The 25,969-nt window shown below is 44.0% G+C and overlaps 1 protein-coding gene across 1 annotated transcript in view; it reads right to left on the reverse strand.

The window, feature by feature from the left end:
• CALCR (calcitonin receptor) overlaps positions 1 to 25,963 on the reverse strand; it is a 99,305-nt gene extending 73,342 nt beyond the window's left edge. Inside the window, exon 1 of the mRNA XM_014940321.1 lies at positions 25,844 to 25,963. The gene's annotated coding sequence lies outside the window, so the exon portion shown is untranslated. The remainder of the gene's footprint in view (positions 1 to 25,843) is intronic.
• Between the last annotated feature and the right edge of the window lie 6 nt (positions 25,964 to 25,969).

Here is a 25,969-nt window from a genome sequence, read left to right on the forward strand (position 1 = left end):
GCAATCTGTACATGATGGAGTATTAGAGTACGTCCTTCCAACTCATCTACAACAAAAGTTTACTAAAACTTGGGTGTTTAGTCAAATAGTATTTTAACTATTGTCAAGTGAGTCGTTGTACTTTACAAGCAGTTTCCTGACATAAGTGAGAGTTGTTATTGGGCTTTATTCTGGAAGTGTTCAAACCTGATCTGAAGACCACTGACATCAGCAGGAATCTTCTCTCTGGCTTTAGTAGCTTTGGGATTACTCCTAGAAGGGACCTGGACCAGCCAGTGCTTCTGCAGGAGTGATTGGATCAACCAACCCCCAAAAGCAATAAGAAAACTCTTGCTGATCTCTCCAGCTGTGTGGCGAAGCCCATAGCTCTGGCCAGGGACCAAATCCAGGGACCTGTATGTGCCATTCAGTTAGTTACATCCTTTAAGTCTGTGGAGTTTCATTATTTCAAAACTGTATTTTCTTACAGTACCATACATAAAAATGAAAGAAAGAAAGGTACAATGGAAAGCACAATCCCAGAACCATACACTCAGAAAATTAAAAAGGGAAGCACAATGGGAACCGGATTCCTGTTCTCAGTGGTGGGGAAGGCAGGTCATGCTCCTTTTTCTTCCACAGAAACTGGCAAAATAACACCTCCCCAGGAATAGAACAGTATCTGGCTATTCAGCTTTTTACCTGCCAAATATCCTCTGAGGCACAATAGTAGAAGGAACATGTCCTGTTCCCCTGAGGTACAACGATCCAGCCTGTCACCAATGCCCTTTACTTTCCATGTGAGGAGACAGCAGAAGGTTCTTCTCTGCTATTTCCAAAAGAGGACCAGGGGAGTCTGTCCATCCCAGGTTCCACTTCTCTTTTCCATTTGTTCTGACCTGTGCCAAGTAGCAGTTTTTGCAGAACAAGGCTCTGCAGTCTAGCTGGATAAAGGTCTGGTGACAGGTAGGTCTGCTCTGACCCCAGGAGAGAAAGATCTGACTCTAGGTCATGGATCTCCTGTAAGAATTTCTGAGTTGCAAAAGGTTTTAGAAATGGCCTGAGATTCCTGGGAAGACTATCTCTGAATGTATTAATACTGACGATAATATAATAATATACAACCTGTTTTCCAGAAACAGAATTTTGGGATGAGAAGCCCCAAAAGTGTTTGTCTCGTGTCCCTGCCATTTGCATGTACAGACAGGAGCGGTTGCTGTGTCCTCCACGCAGGGCTGCTTCAGATTCAGCTGCCTCTGGTGGCAAAGGTGGCAGTTCACCGTTATGAAGATCTGAACTGGGACCTCCTTGGTAAAATACAAGGCACAACTAACAATTCAGATATTGTGTGAAGCACGTATTGAACATGTGTTCAAAACATCCTTGTGAGGGGCTCATCTAACTTTCTAAGCACAGGCAGAAACACTGACTGAAGAATGGGATTGGCACATTGCTCTTTACTGTTTGCTGTATCCTACGCTTTATTCTTAGCAGAAAAATATCAGAGGCTTCTGGTACTATCCATGAAACCCCATCACTAATGGACATACAGAAATCCATGGCACCTCTACTGCATGGACACTTTCTGAGATTCTGTTGTTGTTACTCAGACCAAATAAACTAAAGCCAACTAGGAGAAGCAACTGTAATTAATTAAGAAAGCAAGCGCTCATAGGAAAGCTTTATTATCTCATTTGTCCTAGAAAATTAATTATGTGTATTCAATGGAACCGTAACCACAGCGCTGTCATTCCATGAGCAGTAAAAGAAAACAGAGCAACCCATGAGTGCAGCGGTTCTAGTAATTACAAAGTCAAGGCACATTTGTTTCTCATTTTGATTGAATATACAAACTACCGTGCAGTAAACTTGGGTTTTAGGCATGATGTCAGATTCTTGCTTCTCTCTTTTATGGAAAAATATCCAATTCAGCATCAGTATAAAAGGAAAGAACAAATCCTGTTCTCTTCAGTGAGATGTGAGCATCAAAACGTAACGGCAGTGTTACCTGCTGCATTCACCCAAAAGCAATGCTACTCATCAGGCACGAGAGTCTCTCCCAGCAGAGCAGAACGGCTGCAGACCTGACACGGGAACGGGCAGGAAAGGCAGAAATTACCATTGCAGAGCTTGTGCAGTCCCACTGCTCAGCAGGTGTTTTATTTTCCTGTTTACAGTCGAACTCACAGCGCGACATCGCAGCCGGGCTGCAGGCAGAGGCTCCCCAGCGGTACAGGCAGACCCCAGCAGCACCCCAGTCTGTGCTGGTGCCTGTAGGATCGCTGGGGGAAGGTATTTTATTTACACAGCTGCCAGGTGTTTTGTAAACGGGTTGATTCTAACTTTCTGAAGGCTCATGGAGAATTATTGTCAAGGAAAAAAACCAAAAAGCAGATGCAAGGTCCCACATGTTTGAGTTCTTGCCATGTTTACAGGTAGGACCACAAACCACGACTTTTGTCCAGTTTCTCTGGAAAGGGGACAGAGCGTGTTCAGGACCAGCATCAGCCACTGCTCTGGAGCCCCAGAGGAATATGACCAGACCCAAACCAGTATAACGGGTCCCCGCTAAGGCTTAAGATATTTCCTATGTTAAGCATCACCTAGTACTATTTTTTTTTAACATAAGCAAAGTTCATTTGCAAAGCAGAAGCAGCTTCTCCATCCCTTTTTTAAGGGCAGTGGTATGACAGCTATTGCTGTCATCGCTCCTGTGTCAGCACAGCTCCCCAGCGGAAAAGCGGGAGTTTAATCTCACAAAGCGTTTGTTTCCTTCAGAGCACCACATGCTTTATCAGAAATGCTTTCTCTTCATCATGCTGTATCAATAATTACATTAGACCTACCTCACAGCAGTTTATGCAGAAAGGCTGATCTGATCTCACAAAATCCCAGGTCACATTTGTTCAGCGCATTGCGTCAGCGCAAAGTTTTAACTCGATCTGTTACCTGAAGGTCTTCTGCCCTGCTGAGTCACACATGATTAATCTGAACAATATTTTAATTTCCTTCATGATTAGGTAACTAATGATTTTCAATGAGATTGGGTGTTCTAAACTGAATCGGAATTAGTATTTTTTTTTCTTGGATGAATTAATTATAATTGATTTATGAAGTGGCACTCTCGAGGGGCCTGACTTCGCAGCGCTCACTGATGAGGCCAAACTCCCAGTGAAACCAATGAGCAATCTTCCTCTATAAGCACTGAAGGATCTGCCCTTAAGAGGCAGAAGGCATCGCTAGTGCCAGCTTTTGAGCCGCTCTTAGGACTACAATTACAGACACTCCAGAGCTGTAATCCTAAAAATACACTTTGCTAAGAACTACAGCAGAATTTCTGACTGAAGTGTACATGGAGTTATCCCAAGAGTTTCATGTCTTTCCACGAATAGAGCATTTTACTAGCAAAATAAATGCAGGAAGCTTGTGTTGAAGCATGTGGGCAGTGTGCTCCTAAAGCCTTCTCCACCAAACCAGCTGGGGGGACCCGACGCAGATGCAATTCAGTTACCTCCATAATACCCCTTCCTCTTCCTCTTCTTGTGATTTCTTGATGAGCTCTCACAACCAATAGTAAGAAGCTGACTGTCTGTGAGGGACTAGGAAGGGATTCAAAGTCACACCAATGCACTGTCCTGGTGTTTTCTAATTGTTTGCTTCCCATTATTAGAGATAGCTATTTGCTTTTTTGAGAGCAAATGGATAAATGCTATTTTTTCCAACCTTCAGTTTTGTGCTTGCAATGAAATATTGTGTTTCTTTTTTCTGTTTTGTTTTTTTTTTTCTTTAATCAAGGTGTTGGCCTTTCCAGATCCTCCTCTTTATTGACTTATTTATCAAGAAGCAAATCTCTCAGAAACGAACATGTTCTAGAACCATTTTCCTGAGATAATCCCATATCGCCTTTTAAAGCAATTTGGCAAGGTTTTTTTTGACAAAAAAAAAAAAAGTTCCTAAAAACAAATGGCTGCACTTTTAACACTCCAATTTGAGAACAATGTAAAAACTTGGAGCAGTTTATCCGATATTAGTCCATCTTCATCCTTGAACCAGCTGTTGTACCAAGTGTGTGCGGGAGTCCCAGCAGCAGCAGCTCCTGATGCCAGTGGGTGGCTATGTGGGGATTTGGAGGGGCTTTTCTCTGGAGGCATGAGGGGGTGTCACACCACCCCGGCCAGCCTCAGCCCCCCCGGGAGACCAAGAACGACCCCTGACGACCGAACACAACTTCGGTTTGAGTTTCAAAGCTTTAAGAGGTTTCAGCATTCACAGGATTTTGCAGGGAGAGAAACAGAATTCGCACTGACATTTCAAAGAGGAGTTTTAGGAAAAGACAGAATATCTGCTAATTCTCTACAAAACGCCATTATTTCAGTAGCAACCTCGAAAATAAGAACAGGAAACAGAGGTATCTCCCTATGGAAGCTGGAAAACACAACAAATAAAACCTTGCCCTCAGTATCTATGGCACGCTCAGGAACCCCAGCCCAGCCCCTGTTGATGGGGATGGGTGTTTTCTCAGCCAACACATCAGGCATTGAACCAGGCATGGTCAAGGTCAAGAACAGAAACACAAGTTTAAAATTAATCCTGAGTAGTAAATGGTGGAAAAATTACCACCTGGCACAGGGTGAGCTCTGCAAACACCCCGACCAGAAAGGCATTAAGGAACTCTGAAGATGCTCCTACTTAGAAGCTGTACAGATTGAAGAAACTTGTTCAACTTCTACAGTTTCTCCCTTAAAAAAAATTATTGGGCTTGCTGTAACAAGCTGAAAGCAGACCTCCATTATCTGGATGCCTCCTTTGCTTGGGTTTCATGTGATTTAGATATTATTCTTAGTATTGACATTTAACATCCACCAGTGTGAGTTGTGTTTTAATATTCCAAACATTCAGGGAATAGGTATCAGGCTCTCTAATCCAAATGTTAATTTGGTTTTCTGAAGAGCATGGGGATGAATTCTGATCAGCCCTTCTGCATTAGCTTCTCAGCTGAGTTTTAATACCATATGTGAAGACGAAAGATGATCAAATGTAGAAATTACCAGCTGATTTAGAAGGTCAGTATTACAATGGGCAAGCCATCCAAGATCAGATTTCCATTTTCAACCTGGCACTGGCCTGCAAAATCCGATCTCAGTCCAAGCATGAGTAATGCCCACTGTCCCAGAAGACTCCAGCCTGGTTGTGGAGCGCAGCTGGCCGAGCAGCAGCACTTCTGACTGCTGAAAAAGTTTTGTGGGGAAGCGGGGAGAGATACTTGGGTTTACTCTGAATCAGACCAAAAAAATTTAGTATTTTTTTTTTTTAATTTCCCACGAACTGGAAACAGAGAGAATATGTCATTCTGGCAATCCTGGCATGTGAAGGTGCACGTGCAGGAAATACCTCCCCTGTGCCCGGCAGCTGCTGGGTGAAATGGGCATTCTCAGTGCCTCCGCGCCAGCTCATCGCCCACCGCAGCTCCATCCGAGCCCCCAGCCCTGCCGCCCCGCTCCTGCACCCCAAACCCCCCTCCCACACCTTCCCAGCCCTGGTCCACCCCCGTGGTGGGGTCAGGCTACCCAGTGCCTCTGACGACAAGGATATCGCAATATAAAGCACCTCTAATATTTTCAGTGTGCAGATGTCTTAATGAGAACGTCCTAAGCCTCCAGACTCTAAGCTCTTTTTCCCTCAGAAACAATGAAGATTCTTCATTTGGTTTTTTTTTCTTTTTCCGCTGGTGTCCTGGGGTTTATGGCAGCATCTCTCAACCCATTTAAACAAAGGAGCACCTTACTCTTTTGAAAAAATACCTGTAGGTCATCTTGAAAAAATACTTTTCACTTCTTCTGTGAAAAGTGGCTGAAATTTTGCATGTTCATGCATTTTCCGAAGTTGGTTTCCTTTGCACGTGTGAGACCAGTATGGGAGGTTTGTTTGTTTGTTTGTTTTTAAAACCTGCATTCTTTCACACATCACCTCTATAGTCTCACAGACAAGTGGCCTGAGTTTGAGAAAGAGTAGGCTACAGGGCTCAATTAATTAAGCAAATACAAAAGCAGTTATAAGGCTTTTGGAAGGTCCTATAGCAAGACACCCCACAGGAACTGCTCCTGACCAGCCAGGCCAGCTGCACCCCTCAGGAGGTGGATTTGTAGATGACTCCTGATGCCAAGGGGAGAAGCACAAAAAGCCAAAGGATCATAAAACAACGGGATAGGAGGGATTGTTTCTGTTTCTTTGGTGTTTCTATCATTTTATTTATTTCAAATATTTAGAAAACTTCTCAAATCAGTCATAGTTTGAAAGTGGCGAGTTCTCCTGCTCCAAGCCCTAAACATGTTGACAGGAACTATCACTGTGTTTCTGCCGTTCCTCTTTATTACCAGTGTAAGTTTAAAGCCACTTGCTGGCTCTCCCCACTGAGCACAACAGAGAAGCCATTCTGGTCGGTGACTGCTTTGAAATGATTCATTTTCCTCCTAAGACAGGTCAGTGCCAGCCAACACTCCCTTTCCACACCCTGGAGAAAAGTCTGCATCGTGCCAACACCACCTTCAGGGAGATCTGTCCTTCCATCAGTTCCCATGGTTGAGGGGGACACCTCCATTCCCAGGGAGCACAGAGCCCCCCACTCGGGAGGGCAGGGAGCCTTCTGCCCTGCACACCCCTCAGCAGTACAGCAAATTGAACCAGCAAATTAAAATAAACCACACTGCCTCCTCACACCTGTTTATTTTCACACACGTGAAGCTCTGTGGTGAACACATTTAGCTCCCGAGCAACTCTCTGAGCCCAGAAGTGGGGGAACGAGGGGCAGCAGGGGCTGTGTCTGCCCCCACAGCCCCACGTGGGCTCACTCTGGTGACAATGAGACTCAGAAAAGTTTCAGGAAACGACCTAAAGACTGTGTAAAGCCGAGTGCTCGGAGCCAAGCACATAACCCAATTTTAGCAGAGTATGCAGCCGTTATTTCAAGCTTGTATCACTGCACAGCCAAGCTGGAGAGCACATTAACTTCTTTCTAGCCATCCTCATTTTATTTTCAACTGCTTTTCCCCATGTGAAATTTGCAATTCAATGCAATCAATTTCACTCTGGTTAAATACTTTAATGTGCTCTAATAAAAACAGGCCATTGATATTCTAATTCTGTTGTACTGAAACTAGCACTGTATTATGAACATGTGACAAAACACAGCACACACCAGGGATGGCAGTTGCCTCCTCGGTCCTTTAGATGAGATATACCGGACTTTATGGCACTTTTCATGTCAAAGCCTTATAACATACTCTAGAAATTTTAACTTTAAATACCAAATCGCCTTAATTTTGATCTAAGGGTTTTTGAGGTGCACAGGGTAGTGTTTTGACACTGCACAGCCATACCACATCATGATTTAAGGACCACTCTTGCACATATATTTTTGCACACCCTTAAACTGGGAGCACTCGAATACCTGAACTATTTCACTGGACCAGGGTCTAGGACAGCAGAGAAAGACTGCAAGTTGCATTTTATTGAAACTGCCCAGAGAAAGAATATAGAGAGGCACAATGCAATGATAAGAGGCATATTCTAAAATTTTTCATAAAATCCTTTCTGACACAGCCTCAAAAATTTCCTGCCTTCTATTGACTGGATCAGAGGATGCCGGGGAGGAATGAAACATTTTTCAAGGTGGTTTTGTGTGTTCCCTTGCTGGGATTTATTTTTAGACAGCATAGTTACCACCACTAATCTCACATAGAAATAAACAAATATAAAAACTAAGTAGTGTCCTTAATTACCACTGACTAAAGATAAGAATCTCATTTTGGACTGCTGTCTGTGTTTAGCCACCACAGATCCCTGCAGGACTGATTCTGGTGGGAGGTGTTCCTGCCCAGGGCAGGGGGTGGGACTGCATGATCTTTAGGACCTCTTCCAACCCAAACCATTCCATAATTCTATGATCTATGGAACCACCCACTACGCTTGTATTCTTTGCTGATTTTCCAGTGATTTCAAGAATTCTGAACCCCATAAGCCTTTGAGATCTGTTGAAATCACCATCTGACACATCTGGTGTCAAATCAGCTCAGCACTTCTCAGGCTTGACCTGAGATACAGTTTTCATTAATGGCAGAGTCCATTCTACTTGCACAAAGGAGAAAGGCTGAAGGAACCGCAGTGCCCCAGGGAAAGCCAGGCGAGTGTGTACGTATCACTTAGTGTCCCTTCACCCGTGTGTTCAAGCCTTCAGAGCATCTAGAGCCTGACTCCCACGGTCATTTTCCAAATTTTCTGATGCAGGGCTTTACCCTCAGAAACAATGAAAGCTTCACGCAAACTTCAAATAGGAACAGATTTAGAGTTGGTTTTGATGGTTTGTTTTTTTCAGGCAGATCATCACATTCAAGGCAAAGGTACTTTGCATTACATTACCCAGTGCGAGCAGGATCACCTTCAGGAGGATTAACGGATTTGCATTGATGAAATATGGCAACACACAAGACAGATAATTATTGGTTTTACAGTTGATACTTCTCTCCCTTGCATGTACTACCTACTAGAGCTGATTTAATAATTTTTTTCTTCTGAATTAAGGTCAGATCAATTATCTCACAGAAAGCCAAGCCTATTTGTGAATCAATTACCTTCTATGTGTTTTTTATGCTATTATTTTTTCAATCTTTCTTGATGAATAAGAAGCCATTAAATTTGGACAAATATTTTTACAAGCAGTTGGTAGGCAGACAACAAAAACAATATTGAAAGATTTCCATAGAAATGAGCTCATTACCTCTGCCTGTTTGTGGGAAAATAATTTTAAGTGGTTTTTGTGTGTTATGTTGCCAATCTGGTAGGCAGAGATAGTTGCAGAAAATGTAATTAATAGATAAACATGGCATAAAGTACGGGAGGTTGTGCTCTGAGCTGCTCAGTTGTTGTGTTAACTCAGGCCTTGTGCAATTCCCGATTGATAAATCAATAACGAAATCAATCATTTCTTCCAGAATTATCCGCTCTGGGTATGTTAGGGAGTTATTAAGGACTTGCCTGACCTACTGTAACTGCGTGGGCATAACTTGGTGGTTATTTCAGCTGAAGGATGACGAGATCCCGAGAGCGTGCCCAAGCATGGAGTCAGGTATGTGAGCAGAGACCTCATAGAGCACACCTAAAACACAGATCATGGCAAACCTGATTTGCTCCAGCCAGTAATCATTATTAAATACCCAGACTGCTTCATGTCACGCAAACAAATGTGCTCTAGTTCAAGTAAATACGTGTCTCTTCACACCATGCACTGCTTTTAACCCTCCCATCAACAGCTCCCCTTTGTGAGCCAGGACCACACCATTCTCTGGAACAAGATAAAGCAGCCAAAAGGTGCTTTAAGTCACTGGGTTCAAAAGCAAAATACAGGATCAAACATCTCTTACAAAGGAAATGCTACTACACTCATGAAGTTTGCTTTCTTTTGCGAAGTTTTCATTTTAAGGGGTATAAAGTAGCAGACAAATCTGGGGAGACATTTACAAACAAACAAAACACAAACAAAGCCAGAGAGAGAGAAACCTAAACACCAACCCACCAATCCAACCACAAAGCTGTCTACGGGTCACTGAATACAGGTGTTTCTACACAAATATTACCATCAAGCAGAAAGGATAAAAGGAAAAATAGTTAAAAACATATTGGATTGGAGCCGTAAGTGTCACCACACAGCTGTTCGTGTATCCAGGCAGCTCTTTATCTCTTTATTCCAACCCCTTCCAAGACTCACTCTCCAGAATTTATCTGTCTACAGAGCCCTTCTTCTGTGACATGTCTCAAAGACCCGTATCTATTCACCCCATCCTCCTTTAACTTTGTCAACTTACAATTCTTTTCTGGATCCTTCTGAAAATAACTTTTCTTGCTTCAAACTTCCCATGCATTTGCTCCAGTCTCTCTTCTGTATTTTCTCTTTTAATATTAGGATTTCTTCTGATCTCCTGTTTGCTAGTGTCTCGTAACTCCACCTCTGCCATGTCACTCAGGCTGATGCTGTGTCAGAAGCCTACCTGGTTCATCCTACTGTCTCTTTTCCTCCCCTCTTGCCTCCTGGCGTTACTCACACTTCTGCTTCAAAGTTGATCTATAAAAACCTTTTCCTTCCTGATTGCAGTTCCTAATTTCACTATAATTTCTTAATTAACTCTGTAACCATCTAATTAAACTTTGTCACATTTTCTGAAACATCTGGAAGGAGAGAAGCACTCCAAATAAACCTGTAGCATTACTGAATAGCTCACTATTAACTACGGCACGTCATCCTACCGACCTCTGTTTCTATCAACACTGACTGCATCTTCCTCATGGCTTACATGAAGCCACCATATGAGTTTCAGTCTGGTACAACCTGTGGAAGTTGTGGTTGGCGGCAGATAAACTGAGATGATCTGTCTGCAAACTCAGAAGGCTGCCTTTGCAGTTCACCCTTGGTTAGAAGATCCCCTGGTAACCCTCAGGCACGTTCCCTGAACGTGGTACTGCTTTTCAGCACTTCCTCCAGGAAAAGTTTCCCCATGCTATTGCTGTAAAAGGGATTTTCCAAGCCCTGGAAATATTTGTTCACTTCCCATTTTCACCAGCAGTAATCCAACGTCTTGTTTTACTTTTGTCTTTTGGGGGAGTTTTGTCTCTGTAAAGACAGATTGTCCCAGGCAGAGCAGGTGATGATAGAAGTTCTAGAGATGGACTCTGGTGGGTCTGTATGTGAGAAGAACAGCACGGAGCAAATGCATAGAGAACATTAAAGGAACTGTATGGCCTGAAAACATCCTCACCACAATTTGGGATCAAATACGTCTTCAGAATAAATTTTCACTTAAATAACAGAAGGGATGAAAATAGGTTATTATCTCAACCTTGCTTTTCTAAACTTTACTTCGCAGAGTGACCTGACAATCTGATGCAAATTAACTGGATAATTGACTCGTTACAATACTGGGGCTTGGAGATACGATTTGACCCACTGCAGATATGCAAAGGAGAGAATGGCATCTTTACCCCATGGCAATTCACAAACTTCAGAGCCATCCATTGAGAAAATATACTTCAAAAAGTCAGTGTCCGTGTTCCATTAGATGCAGATCGGGGTGCTGGTTTAACCACATGGCAGCCGGTACCTGGTACCGATGTCCTGTGCCAAATGCTGGCAGCCTGAAGCACCTGCCTGTTCAAACTACACCCCTGACATCCTCCGTCTGTAGAGCTATGTGCAAACACGTACAGAGATGGGCTTGTGGTAACAGCCACTTCCCCAGCTATCCTTGGGATCATTTCTAAGGAAGAAAAATAAATGAACACATCTCAAAAATGAAGATGATGTAACAGAGGTAAATTAAACGCAGACAGGAGGATGTCACAATCTCTATCCTCAATTGCTCAAACGTAATCACGATGTCCTAATCGTGACATTCCAAAAACGTGTCCTTAAGTTACAAACCACAGCAGTGGTTTCAGAGGGTGCTGTGAAGCCGTAGCTTGTTGTAAACTCCCTCAGAACCCTGCTCTGAACCAACGGGGGAAAATGCATCCCCCCTCTCCCTCTTCCAGTTAGATTCCCAAATTCAGATTTTTTTTGAAACTTCAGGATTCCAAATTTGGGAGTTTTTGACTTAGAAGTCCTCGCAACAACATAACCTTTGGATGTGCCCATTCGGTGATAATCAATTTAAATTCTGCAGAAAAATGTTTTTAAGAAAAAAGAAAAAAAAAAGCAGCTATTAGCACTGTGTTAAGAGGATGCCACCTACTGGGCTTCCCACCAACCTCCAGTACAGACCCGGGGTGGTAAGGAGCTGTGAGAAAACTGAGAAACCTGCTTTGCAGGAAAGCTCCCTCAAACTGGAAACATTAACAGCTCTCTGTGCTCCTTAAGCTCAGGTTTTGGGAAACCCCAAAAGCTTGTGGTTTTCTTTCTTTCCTGCAAGCTTTCTCTCGCACTAGTAGCAGCAGCAACAGCCATGTTTCAGGAGCATTTATTCTTTGTGTTTTCCTTTTAACTGTTCCCCTTCTGGTGCCTGTGTTCCTGCTGGGAAGGATGCGTCTTAACAATTTCTTCATCAGTTTTTCCCATTCTCTTCCCTTCGCTCACAGGCGCTGCCCAGGCTTCCCACTGAAAACAATTAAAAGATGCAATAGATACACACACATGTGGAGACATGGAACCACAAGCAAAGATAATGGATTTGATATCATGCTTTAGGGGAAAATCAGGCTGTGCTTTAGGCTCTCCTTAGTAGGTGGTCAAAAAGAAAAGTTAAAAACGAGGTTTCAGCTTTGAATTTATATTTTCTGACTTTGTGAGATTATCTCAGCCCTATTACTTAATTCTGTTTTGATTATTGGTTTTGCTTTTTATTTAAAACATTATTTTTTAGTCGGAAACTGTCAGGCACATAGGGAACTACTTCTATTAGATCTAATGTCCCTTGCAGCCGTGGAGTGCAAAATATCAGAAAAACCCTGCGGAATAGGTATGGGTTTTTAAAGTCTCCCATGTTCTCATTTACCACCGGGACCAATTATACAATTCCAGCAGAGGTACAAGACATTGAAACCAACATGGGTTACATTTCTGTCTACCACCTCCAGACTCCTGTTCACTAACAGTTCAATGCAAAGGGACCTCAGTTCTGCGCATTAGGTCCTGTTCTCATTTTCACCATGGTCCCTCTTCACTACATGGACAGAAAGAGGACTTCCTATGAATCAGCTCTTTCCAAGTAAGAGTTAAGGCTTCAATAGAAGCGTGATGCACAGTGGGTCACAGGCCTGGTTTATAGAGTTTTAAAATCAGTATCACTGTGATTATTCAGGGTACCTTCTTTTTTGCAATTGGAAGAACTATCTGGTGCAGTGACTGATGTGGTAACAGCCCAGATGTGCTTTTTATCCACCTGTAAGAGTTTCTTCCTGGCGCTGATCCACTAGATCTCTCTCTCAAATGAATGTTTGAACACCTGGGGAGGGAGGAAACCACTTTGGAAGTCTATCCATCTCTTTTTTTACTGTTAACTGGGAGTTCTGTCAGACATAATCATATCGCTCGGGGATTCAGCAAAATGTGAGGAAGCCCACGTCCCAAACAGGATTTCACCGGTACGACACCCCTCTCTGCACATTGTGCACACATTACAGCAGCTACAGCAGCCTGTCAGTAATGCTAGATGTGGTTAAGATGGCAAAAGAGCACCTTTGCTATTTCACAGCATCCCATATTCCAACTGCTGTGAATCACTGATCACATCACACATTAGTTCCCGTCACAGAAAACTCACCAGGGCCAGGCTTCGGTCCCACCAAGAGGACAGTGGTGCTCCTAGTGACGGGGGCAAACACACCCCTGGCTCCACTCCATTTCTCTGGCAGTGGGTGCAATTGGCTCTTAAAAATCCCCAAGCTTAAAAGGAAGCAGATGACGAAGAGCAGAGGTGCACCTCTTGTATCAGGCTAATGCTAATGATCCACCGAGAAAATGAGTTCTTCACTCACTAGCATTGGAAAGGAAAGCCAAGGGCTCGCTGTCATACCACCACCTTCCCCAAGACTGATGAGCTTCAACTGTTCAGCAGCATTAAGACCACTTCAATATTAGCTCTCAATATTATCCTAAGTACATCAGCTTTAGCTTTCTGAAATTTTTATTTGCAGCCTAAGGCTCTTAAATTTCTGCATTGTTGTCACTTTCCACCTCTGATTTTACTAACGGACGAAGTTAGTAAAAGTTAGTAGGTTTCAGCAAAAGCTGTGTTCAATGATGTTAAAGGACCTTCTAAACAAAAGCACAAGGTACTTTCCTGTGTGTGTAAATCACTGGTGCCCTTCTCTCATATAGAGTCTCTTGGAATTAGATTAATAAAACTAAATTCATGTAATAAAGTCAGATGATTAAAGACTCTCCAAATTATAAAGGTAGCTCCAAAGCCAGAAGCCAATTGGGAAACCTTTATTTAGCCTTCTTAGGGATAGGTACTACAATTTTTAATTACTTATCCTTACACCTCTTTTTCCATTGGAATCCTTCTTCACTGGGTTTCTAAGGATGAACAGTGCCCACCAAATGAAAAGTGATTCAAGACCATATTTTATCACTAGTATTTAGTAGATTACATTTATTGTAGATACATCAAACCTTGCATTGTAGACAGATTTATTCATTTCTTGTTCTTTGGTGCTCGTTACTGCAGTAGAAATGCTTCACTGACAACTCACTCACCTTCAAACTACCTCTGTTTTGTGGAAGACAGTATTATCCTGATCCCACAGCTGAGGAGCCACCGCGCTTTCGTTTGACAGCTTGGCATTTTTTTCCTTAAACAAAGAATGACTTCTAAAACTCACGACCTGCTCTCAGCAGCTCAGCACATCACACACATGAAAGATGAGGAGGGAAGATCTCAGAGATGGGAGGAAAAACATTTAAAAGACAAGTGATAGGGTACTGTTGTGTTTTCATAAACGTTGCCACGTACATCGCTGGTGCCATGTCCCCAGCTCCTGTAGCACCTCCTGGAGAGGAATTTCCCCATGGAAGGCTTCGTTTTATTTCAAGGTAAGCTGTGTCCATGTTTTCTAAAATTCTTGAGCCATTCTTGGGCCAAACAATAGAATCTCTTTCTCCTTCAAGTTCTTAAAGAGATGAAAAATTTCTGCCATTTAGCAGGAAAGTTGCTACCCCTACTCTGAGTTCCAGTTCCTTTGGGGCGATCAGTGCTTTCAGTCCTTTTCCTGTTTGCCCACTGTTTTGTGCTTGGATGTCTCCTTCCAAGGCCACAGTGATTCCCCGAGTCATAGGAAAAACTAGGCTGGAAGGGACCTCTGGAGATAACCTGGCAACTTTAGGGTTGGAACTGGTTATTCAGGGTCATAGCCAGGCTAGTTCTGAGTTTCTCCAAGGATGGAAATTCCACAGCCTCTCTGGGGAATCTGTTCCAGTGCTCAGCTCTTCTCACTCATCTGCGTGCTAATGATCTGGATCCCACTGTGATTTGGAAATGTCCCCAGTATCATGTGATTAACACTATTGGGCTTTAGGGGCATTCACTCCAGTAAAGGAGTAAGATTTTCTGCTATTTCAAGCCCTCTCTTCTTCGATACATCTTGTGGAGATGATATGTCAGCAGGCATTTCTGAAACACTGCCTTCTGGATGAAGTGTTGGAAGGCATTAATTAGCTGCCCTCCTTGTCCTATCTGACTTTCCCGTACCAAATTGTGCATCTGGCATAATGAATATGCTTGTTAGAGAGGTTTGGAAGTGATGTCATTTAACATGAGTGGGTTGTTTTGTTCCTGTATCACTGCATGATTGTCCTTGTGTCGATTTGTTCCCGATTCATGGCCTTACAGATCTTTAATATCTATGCATACATGGAATACCCTATCATTTTTCTTCTCTACTGCCATCATCGAGTGTACCCTTTCCCATGGCTTCTTCACTTTCCTAATTATTGTCTTTATTGCCAAGGGGTTCGAAATGGAAATACCAGTTATCACAGCACAGTATGCATTCCTGGTACTGTCTTACAAGGAGATTTTGCAGCAAGAAGTTGACATCCTCTGTCTTCACATGGAAACTCAGTATTACAGAAGCCAGCCAAGCTACACCCTTTTTAAATTTTCATTGCTCTTAGTTTTTTTAATAAATCTAATGAATAGCTAAACTTTACATCCAATACTAATCCTGCAGGAGTGCCTATTCTAGGTATCTGGAGGCTTACTTGTATCCTTGGACTTCTACCTACAGAGAATAAATGTTCTTGTATCCTACCAGCCTCATCACGCCTTGTGCCACAGGTTCCATTTTTCCTGCAGTCACAAAAATTGTACTCCAATATTGATGCTAATTTTATGGCTATTCCTTCTTAACTTTTAATTTTAAAAGTTGCATATCTCACCCCTATAAATCTCCTTTCTTTAACAGCAACACTGCTGCTGGCAGCTTTCCCTAGAGACATTCTTCAGCTGCAGACACCGCAGGCTTTGATCTCCTCAGTTTGCTGTGCAGTATTTAACATCCCTCATCTCACAGACCTGCTCTCCATTTTCCATTGTGTGGTACTTCCCCAGGTGCTGGCAGTGGGCTGGGTCTGTGCCTCTGCAGGACGCTCTTCTTCTGACACGAACCGTGGCTGATGCTCCTCTGTGACCACGCACGGGAGTGACTGCTCACCTCCCACGTTTTATCACCACCATCACTGGCAGTCCTCTCATCTGCTCCATACCTCTTGTGTTCTAGCCATTTTAGTGGGATTTAGGATGTTCAAGGGCTTTCCACTATGTACACACTTGTATCTCTTTTTTACCTCATGCCATTACAAGTCTCCAGCACCCCATTCTCCTCTGCAAAACCAGTCTTTTGACAATTGGTTACAGCTGGCTGATTCCCTGACACCAACGGACTCAGCATGTCCTCAGCTTCCCTGAGATTTCTTCTCTGAACAAAAACCTTCTCTCTCTAAAACAGGATACTTCAAACCGCTCCAACTGTCCATTCACATTTCTCCTGTCAGCTTCAGAAGTTTTCCCTTATAGGCAGCTATAAATGTTTTCATCTCTCTGAACAAAAGAATAGGAGAAACAGAGAATCCTTCTCCTCCTTTGTGTCATTCCATCAACCAAACCTGTGCACTAGATGAAGCTTTCTGGACGGTCAGGAGGTGTACGTTTCTTGCCTTTCTCCCTATGAGGAACATAAAATTTTCTCTAGAACTGAGTCTGTGAACTTGGTTGAGAGCATTACCAGAAAGACAGTGGGACCTGCTGTGGTCAGCAAGTCCTGCTCACACACGGAGTGACAGGAACTAAGCAGAGCTCCTCAGATTCACTAGGCTTTCAGACAGCTATTGTGTCTACGTCCCTCTCTCTGAAGTCCATGAAGAACAAAGACCATTATCTTAAGATCAGTTCACCAGGGGTTTAACTTTGCACAGTGAAAGTGGCTTGTGAAAGAGACCCAAACCTTTCAAGTCCACCACAAAAAGCCTAGGTCAGCGGTGATGGCCTACAGGCTTTTCCAGCCATGACCTCTGACTGCATGAGGCGTTTCATGGGATGAACACATTTCCTTCAGAACCCTGCAGATCCGATTGCCAGTAAGTCAGCAGGATTTCAAACACTTATAAATCCAAATATACATGTTCTCCTTACAATGCTGAAATTACTCCAGTCTTTAGGAAGCATATACTGTCAAATACTATGAGAAAAGAACAATGAAAAATACAATAAAAACAGCAGAGTAGAAAATACTGCGTCTGTTTTATCTGTGAGAACACATGGTAACAATGATTATTTCTATTTATTACTTGATCCTGCTTCAACCCCAAATGTACTTGGCAACATTTGAACAAAGAGGAAAATATTGTATTATAATGCAAACAGCTCAAGGGCTTGAATGAGTCAAGCCCTTGAGCAGCCTGTAGCAGGAGAAGTGGCCCTCAGAAAATTAAAGGAAGTCTCCTCGCGCCCAATTTGTTCCCCATCACTGATTTCTTCTCAAGACCACGGCTTAAAGGATTTGCTGAACTCCTGGCACTGCAGCTCCGCAGGGTCGGAGCGCACGGGAAGCCGTCTGTGGGCTACTCTTGCTGTCTCTCCAGGGATGTTCTTAAACAGCCTTAAGCAAAGCCAAGGACTTACCGGAGATGCTCTAAATCGCTCAGACTAAACTACCCTTTGAATCACTCTCACACTAATCCCGTTTGCCATTTCCCTTTGTTAGAAACAGTTCCTGGAAAAGTTGCAATATAAAACATTAAGATTCAATAACCCACTCAAACACCCGTATAAGCCACTAAACCAGTATTGGTGATCTGCCTTATCAATACATTACATATGCAGAATTAAATATTGGAATGTAAATGAAATTTCCCTGCTACAATCCGTGTAAATGGAAGACAGTGCTATTAATTAGGCATGTTGTAATGTAACTTTCCAGAAGGTCACCTCTATCACTAAATGCACAGATCATTCAAAGCACCTTTTCCTCTGAGTTCTCCCTTTTCTGCAAAACACCTCCTTCTCTACATCTTTTCCTATTTGATGTAACTTCTGCATCCCATCCTTTTCAGTCTTCACACTGTTTCCACCCCAGCAGCCACAGCCCAGCTGGGGGTACCAGCCGCAAACTCTCCCCTTCACCTGCTGAACTGTTTGGAGAGTGGGGATTTGGAGGCAAAATAAAGGAGCTGGGCTGACTGGTGAGAACAGGAGGAGCTCTTAACAGGAGAGATTCGGCTTTTAGTCGCATGAGGAAACTCAGCAGTCTGAGATAATTTTTTCTTGGCTTTGGTAGAGAAAGGTAAGAAGTGTCTCAGAGCAATCAAAGCAGTGGAGGTGTAAGTGTCCTCCCTCCCCTGCCCTTCAGTATCCGCAGCCAGAGGAGATTGCTCACAGTGTGTTTAAGAGAATGCAGTGCTCATGCCCACATGGTGCTCCAGGCTGTTAGTACAGTTTGGAGGGGGACCACTGGGACAATTTAACTATCATCGAGTATCTTTTGTTGTTCATTGTACTCCAGTGGTCGATAGATGACAGTCCATAACACACAAAGAGCTGTAACTTCATGGGATGGCGTTCGGTCCTATTCTGTGAGGAATCATACTTGTCCATCCAGAGATGCTCACCATCTGCTTCTTGGCTGACAGACAGCAAATTACAGCATCACGCTCCAGTGACGAAAAGGGAGCGCAGTGTAAGAGATGGACCTGGTGATGAAGAGGCTGCACAGCCACAGGTAACCCAGACCAGAGAATGCAGGCTACAGCCTAACTACAGGTAACCGAGACTAGAGAATGCAGGCTCAGCCTAACTACAGGTAACCGAGACTACACAAATGGAGACAAACCTGAAGAGAGCAGGCTGGAGCAAATCCTGTAGCCTCTGCACATCAGAACGTAGCTGGTGCAGCGGGAGTGAGACAGGAACAGGCTCTGTACTGAAGGCAGCGTGGAGCATCACCAGTTTGGGACTGCATGGTAACAGGGGTAAATTGAAAAGGGAAAATCACTGATGGGTGTCACGGTGCTTCTCCACAGATCACTTGAATCAAACCAGCTTGATTTGCCACAGATACCTGCTCTGGCACACACATCCTGCAGGGAAGATCCAGGTACAAAGGATATTGAGGAAACACAGCTGCAGAGCTGCCTGTGATTTCTGTGAGCCCTTAACACCCGTTACTGGCACCAGCTGGAAGGAAATCCAGCCGAGCAGAAATGGGGTCCTCCACCTGCACCCATCACAGCTGAGACGCTCCAGACACAGCAGCTTTCTCCTGTCAAAGCCTGCCTCGGTGCTGCCGGCGAGACAGAGGTGGCTAATTCACTCCACCAATTTATGCAGCCTTTCATTACCTTTCTCACTCTTCCATCAAACTCTAAACAGTGCCGCGAATTACAGCAATTTTTTGTTATACAAGCACTGAAAACTAAGTAAATATTTCACCATAAATAACACACACACAGAATATTCAGCTGACCTTTGAAGGGACCCTGTGCCAAATGTGGAGTCTCATTATGGTCACATAAAAAATAAAATGGAGTTTAGTTCTTTTATATCACAGCACAATCTTAATCTTGGAGCCTTGACATCTTTGTAACAGCAACACTTTTTTCAGACACATTTTACATTACTTAAAGAGATTTTTTTAGTTGTCAGCTTAGTTCTGTGAAGACAAGACACAATTAATCTTCAGAGAAGCAACCTCCAAATACGTCTGTGAACTCGCTTGGCACTGCCTGCAGAAGTGTCCAGTTTCTAGGACAAAACAACAGAATAAAGATCTGCTTTTCTAATTGCGAAGAGGTAGCTCAGCACTTTGTAGCACATCGAGGAAGAAAAAGGCATTTCAAACACTAGCTTTTGAATAATAGCAATTTTCTACCCTGTGCCTTGCCCCAAGCTAATGAGGACATCACAAACTAGAGTTAAAGCCACCACCAGGTACACATCGCATTGCTCTACTCCTTCAGAGCACAGACCGCTACAGCTGCTAGAAATAGCACGTAGTGAAAGCACAGACCCAAAAGTACTGCAAAATTTATCCATTGTATTATTCATCTAACTCTGGGTACAAATGGAGACAAACCTGAAGAGAGCAGGCTGGAGCAAATCCTGTAGCCTCTGCACATCAGAACGTAGCTGGTGCAGCGGGAGTGAGACAGGAACAGGCTCTGTACTGAAGGCAGCGTGGAGCATCACCAGTTTGGGACTGCATGGTAACAGGGGTAAATTGAAAAGGGAAAATCACTGATGGGTGTCACGGTGCTTCTCCACAGATCACTTGAATCAAACCAGCTTGATTTGCCACAGATACCTGCTCTGGCACACACATCCTGCAGGGAAGATCCAGGTACAAAGGATATTGAGGAAACACAGCTGCAGAGCTGCCTGTGATTTCTGTGAGCCCTTAACACCCGTTACTGGCACCAGCTGGAAGGAAATCCAGCCGAGCAGAAATGGGGTCCTCCACCTGCACCCATCACAGCTGAGACGCTCCAGACACAGCAGCTTTCTCCTGTCAAAGCCTGCCTCGGTGCTGCCGGCGAGACAGAGGTGGCTAATTCACTCCACCAATTTATGCAGCCTTTCATTACCTTTCTCACTCTTCCATCAAACTCTAAACAGTGCCGCGAATTACAGCAATTTTTTGTTATACAAGCACTGAAAACTAAGTAAATATTTCACCATAAATAACACACACACAGAATATTCAGCTGACCTTTGAAGGGACCCTGTGCCAAATGTGGAGTCTCATTATGGTCACATAAAAAATAAAATGGAGTTTAGTTCTTTTATATCACAGCACAATCTTAATCTTGGAGCCTTGACATCTTTGTAACAGCAACACTTTTTTCAGACACATTTTACATTACTTAAAGAGATTTTTTTAGTTGTCAGCTTAGTTCTGTGAAGACAAGACACAATTAATCTTCAGAGAAGCAACCTCCAAATACGTCTGTGAACTCGCTTGGCACTGCCTGCAGAAGTGTCCAGTTTCTAGGACAAAACAACAGAATAAAGATCTGCTTTTCTAATTGCGAAGAGGTAGCTCAGCACTTTGTAGCACATCGAGGAAGAAAAAGGCATTTCAAACACTAGCTTTTGAATAATAGCAATTTTCTACCCTGTGCCTTGCCCCAAGCTAATGAGGACATCACAAACTAGAGTTAAAGCCACCACCAGGTACACATCGCATTGGTCTACTCCTTCAGAGCACAGACCGCTACAGCTGCTAGAAATAGCACGTAGTGAAAGCACAGACCCAAAAGTACTGCAAAATTTATCCATTGTATTATTCATCTAACTCTGGGTAATAGTTAATAATATTCATCAGAAGCCACAGACAAAGAGCAACATAGGTCATGCATGTGCTGCTGGATATGACCAAAGGGAAATTATCTGCTAAACGATGTCACATGAAACAGCAGCACTGAAATGTGACATGTGGGGCTGAAATGCATGATTATTTCCAAAAAAACTACTGGAAGTGTAAACAGCTAATTCCGCCAAATTTGCATAAGTATACCTGAAGTAAATGATAAAAAAGCCAAGCTCCAGAGGCTTATTGTAAAATAGAAGCCATTCCACATCACCTTTACTGAACCACACCAGATTACTGCGAAAAAACCCGGTGTACTGCACACATGTCGGGGGGCAATGCAGGATGCACTCGCACAAACTGCATTTCCCGTGCATTTAGCAGATCCTCACAGGAACCCACCCTTCAGGACCACAGCACTTCAGTATCCAACGTGGTACTAGCTCACCTGTCCATCATATGATCCTATTTCAGAAGGCGTTCTGGGAACTATGGAAAAATCCATGGCATTGTCTACTCTTATTCCCGGAGCTATTTCCTATCAGCTGTGTTCAATGATTCTACACTCCCCTGACGACTGAACACCAAAATTTCTTGTTCTTCCTTGTTTTAATGGTAAATCTTCCCATATCCATACAAGCCAGCACAGGCCGTCAAATGGAGCTCTCCACCAGAGGGTAACCACCACCCCCAGGTCCTCTCCACTCTGGGGACCCACATCCTCAATCAAGGGTCACCTCGAAAGCATGGAGCCAATGGAATGGTGCAGGCACACCAGTAAGGTGAAGCCACCTCCTGGGTTTGTTCAGCAGACTGCCCGAAGGAAGACTCCTCCAACACCTGTGCACACCACTTTGGTTAAAAAGGTGTCCAGCTGAAACATGCCTATAAACACAACCTTTAACGTGAGCCATGGGTTCTCCCATGAGTGGGCCATGGTCCATTGAATGGTCACCCAGTCAACTTTCCCAGTGTTGTCAGCAGCGCTGCTTTATTGACTGAGATGTGGTCAGTATCTCTGCCATCCTCATCCTGTATTCGCTAGTTTTCCATATGAGCAATTCGGTGTTTCTCTCTATTTCATAAACAAATCAGTTCACATTTTATCCAATACAAAGTACAGCTTTAAAAAAGTCTTGCATACAGATTGTCCTTACCTTTCCACCTGCCAAATCCCACCATCGCAAGCTCCGCATGGAAGCGTAACTGTAACAAAACTAACAAAAAGCTTCACTACAAAACAGCCAGATGTACGTGTTACTTGCTTTGAAACAAAATTATTTTTTTTAATTAATGGTGAAGTTTAGCCCTGTGATCTTTCACAGTTGCTTCTCCTGCTGCAGAAGAATGAACCGGAGGGTCCGAGCAGCCAAACCTGCTCCTGCCCAAGCAGGAAAGGGACTGAAAGTGATGGCAAAGGGAAAGAGGGTTTAAGACCAAAAACCAGCACAGAACAAACAAAGCGCAATTACGTGCTGTCCCTTGGCATGCTCAGAAACACTAAGGTTAATACTGGAGTAAAAAGATGAGAGGGAAATAACACACCTTCTTAAGGCACCGGTCATTCATTTCTGGGTACCTTTATCGAAGAATCAATTAAGACCCAATCCCGTTGGAAGGCGGTGGGTGCAGCCTTGCTGAGCACGGAGCACTCATGGCTCAGACCAAAGTCATGTTGGCCTCCTACATGGCAAGATGTCTCATCTCTCCAGACTATGTACATGGCAAACTCTTCAAGAGAGTGAATCTCACTCCGTGCCCGTAGTTCCAGGCAGGGACCTGAGGGGATGCCCCTCTGACCCAAGGGGGGCTTCCTCCACTTCAGAGGCTGGAAGTGCTCAGCACCTAACGGGATCGGCCCTGAAAGGCACAGGGAAGATCTGTGCCAGCATCAACAGCTTCAGTATTGACCTCAACAGCAACAGCAGGGACCCAAACACCAGGTATCAGGAAAAAACCAAACCTGAGCCACCAGCTTACTGACACAGAGAACCAACAGGCATTTTCAGAGCTGCCTTTCATGGCACTCACTAGCACAACTTCCAGCCAAGCGTACCTCAATTATTTAGTCGCTCATTTTCCAAAAAAACTGCACTTGCATGCATAATTTTAAAAATAAATACAGAAGAGTCTTTTTTCTGTATAATGATTTTCAGGAACTCTAAGTCACGATATGCTTTTTCTTCTTGCATTTTCAGTTGTACAAAATTAGTGGAAATTATCAGCAGTTACGTGGTCATGCCAATAATATTATATACAGGATTTGCAAGTGCCCATTCAGCTTCTCACAGGTCCACAGACACAGATTTAAAATTAACATAGAATACTAACCAGCTAGCATCTTAGCATTGCTCCATACTACTTTGATCTGGAAGAAGAGTTGGATGAAGAACAGTTCAGCAAGCATTCTGTAGAAGGTTGTTTTCATCTTTAATTAAAATTTGCAACTTTTTCGGATGTTTTTCAAAAACATTCTGCTGTAGACATGAAGGAAAAGAAGCTCACTAAACTGGATTCAGTCAGTTTATTAAGCTAATCCTTGTGAATATATTATTCAGTAATATTTCACCAAGGTTTTTAGAAAAGATGCTTCTGTCCCTTCCTCTCCCATTGAAGTTTATGAGAGAACTAAACTGTAACTTAGCTCAATTGTTTGCTGATATTTTTGTAGCAAGTCAAATATTTAGCAGTTTATTTGAACTTTTTTGCCATAAGCAACATAATCTGATCATATTCTCCCCCCATACTGTCTGGATACCTCTGTTAAAATATGGTGCGTATGCAAACTGCAATCTAACTTGTTTATAATCCACTCTGATGAAACTGCCCATAAAAATCCGAATACAAGACAAATCTGAGCTGCCTACTCCTCTTGAAAGCAAATACAGATCAATATATAGAGAGCTTTTTAAAAATATCAAGGACCTGTGTGGCTCTTCCCCTTGATGCCAAAGCAGTGCTACGGAGAGTTGTTAGAAGTGGCATCACTAGCCACATTTAAACATTGCCACCTGAATTTCTACCCAAGGTTGGCTGGCGTTCACTATAAAGTACAATGAAGACCTATGGTGAAGCCCAGTCTTTGGAAGGGTTAATTGGGCTTTTGCCATGGATCCTACCAGGGCCCACATAACATGGTCCCAAGAGGGCTCTATAACTCAGCATGCTTTACTGCACGCCAGCAGGTACTGAACACGGGGTTAGTTCGTTCAGATAACTTAATGGCAGCCAGCATATGATAGCAGCAGAGAGGTAACTCTGAAAAGGTTACCAACTGGTAAAGGTGGTCACATGTCTGAAGAAATTAAAAGGAAATATTAGCTCTCCTGTATTTAATTTACCTACTTGACAATTACACTTCGGATTCTGAGTGGTGAATTAAATTCCCTCCTCAGCTCGGCACCGCCTGCAGCTGGAGCTGCTGGCAGCAGAGAAGTGGTATGAATGGTACCCTGACACCCCGAGCACTGCAGGGACCCTTCCAGAGACCACACACCTCAAACTGGGACGGTTCCCCGCCTGGGCACCACCCTGCCAACACCGGAGGGGAACAGAAGCAGAAGCAAGAGCTTTATTTGATCCAGCACCTACAAAAGACACCAGCATTTTAATGAAATGGGTTCATTAATCCTTTCCAACTCCCTTTAGCCAGATTACTTAACTCTGCTCTAACAGGGAAAGTGCACAGTCCTGGAAAGAGTATCCCACGCTGTATTACCCTCCAGGAGCCGGAGTGGTAGGCAGTGCATAAAAGCCTGGCAGGAAGGCATCTGTTAGGTATCGACAGTATTGACCTCAAGAGGTCTTGGGACAGTCTCACTGTTTATTCTTTTTATGAATGATTTCATTTCATTCAGTTCATCATTTCGGTTACAACAGACATTCTGCAACTAAAATAAAACAGAAGTTTTTCTCCTTTCTTTACCAATTGTCAACTGCATTAACCTTGTCAAAAAGCCTGCAAGAATGAAATCAATACAGCAATTCAGAGACCAAATTGGCAGGCATTTATATTGTGCTTGGACACATCCAGTAAATACTCTCATACATCAATCCATCGTCATCAATGGCAACAATCTGAAACCTACTAATCTTGTTTTTACATTTGCGGTGTTAAATGACAAAGAAGCGGCAAATATCGGCCCAGCAGATGAAAAATAACACGGAAATAATATCTGACACGGATGAGAAGCACCGAGTAGTGACTCAGGTGTTATTTAAGTGCCCTGCACTTCCAGGATGGAGAACGGCGACTCCGTCACCCGCACCGCGCCCGCACCCACCGCTCCCCCGCGCCCGACCCGCCGGGGGAACCCGGGGATCCCCGCTCCCGCCGAGCCCCGCACCGGGCGGCCGCCTGCCGACCCGCACCCCGGCCCGCACCCCCGCGGGGCGGCACCGCGCTCCTACACCCCCCCGCTCCGCCGCCTCCCCCAGCTCCGGCCAGGCGGGACCTGCGCCCCCCGGGCCGCCCCCTCCCGGGGTGGAAGGGGCAGGCGGCGGAGTTGCCGGGACTCACGGAGGCAGCGCTCCCGGCGCCGGCGCGGAACCTTCTCCCGGCCTCGCTCGTCGCCTCGGGCCACCGCGGCGGGGCTCGGCGCAGCCCGGACGGCCCCCGGTCCTCGGAGGGGCGCACGGCCGCCCC

The sequence above is a fragment of the Calidris pugnax genome, unplaced genomic scaffold (genome assembly GCF_001431845.1).
Source record: "Calidris pugnax isolate Ruff unplaced genomic scaffold, ASM143184v1 scaffold76, whole genome shotgun sequence".
NCBI classification, from domain to species: Eukaryota; Metazoa; Chordata; class Aves; order Charadriiformes; family Scolopacidae; genus Calidris; species Calidris pugnax.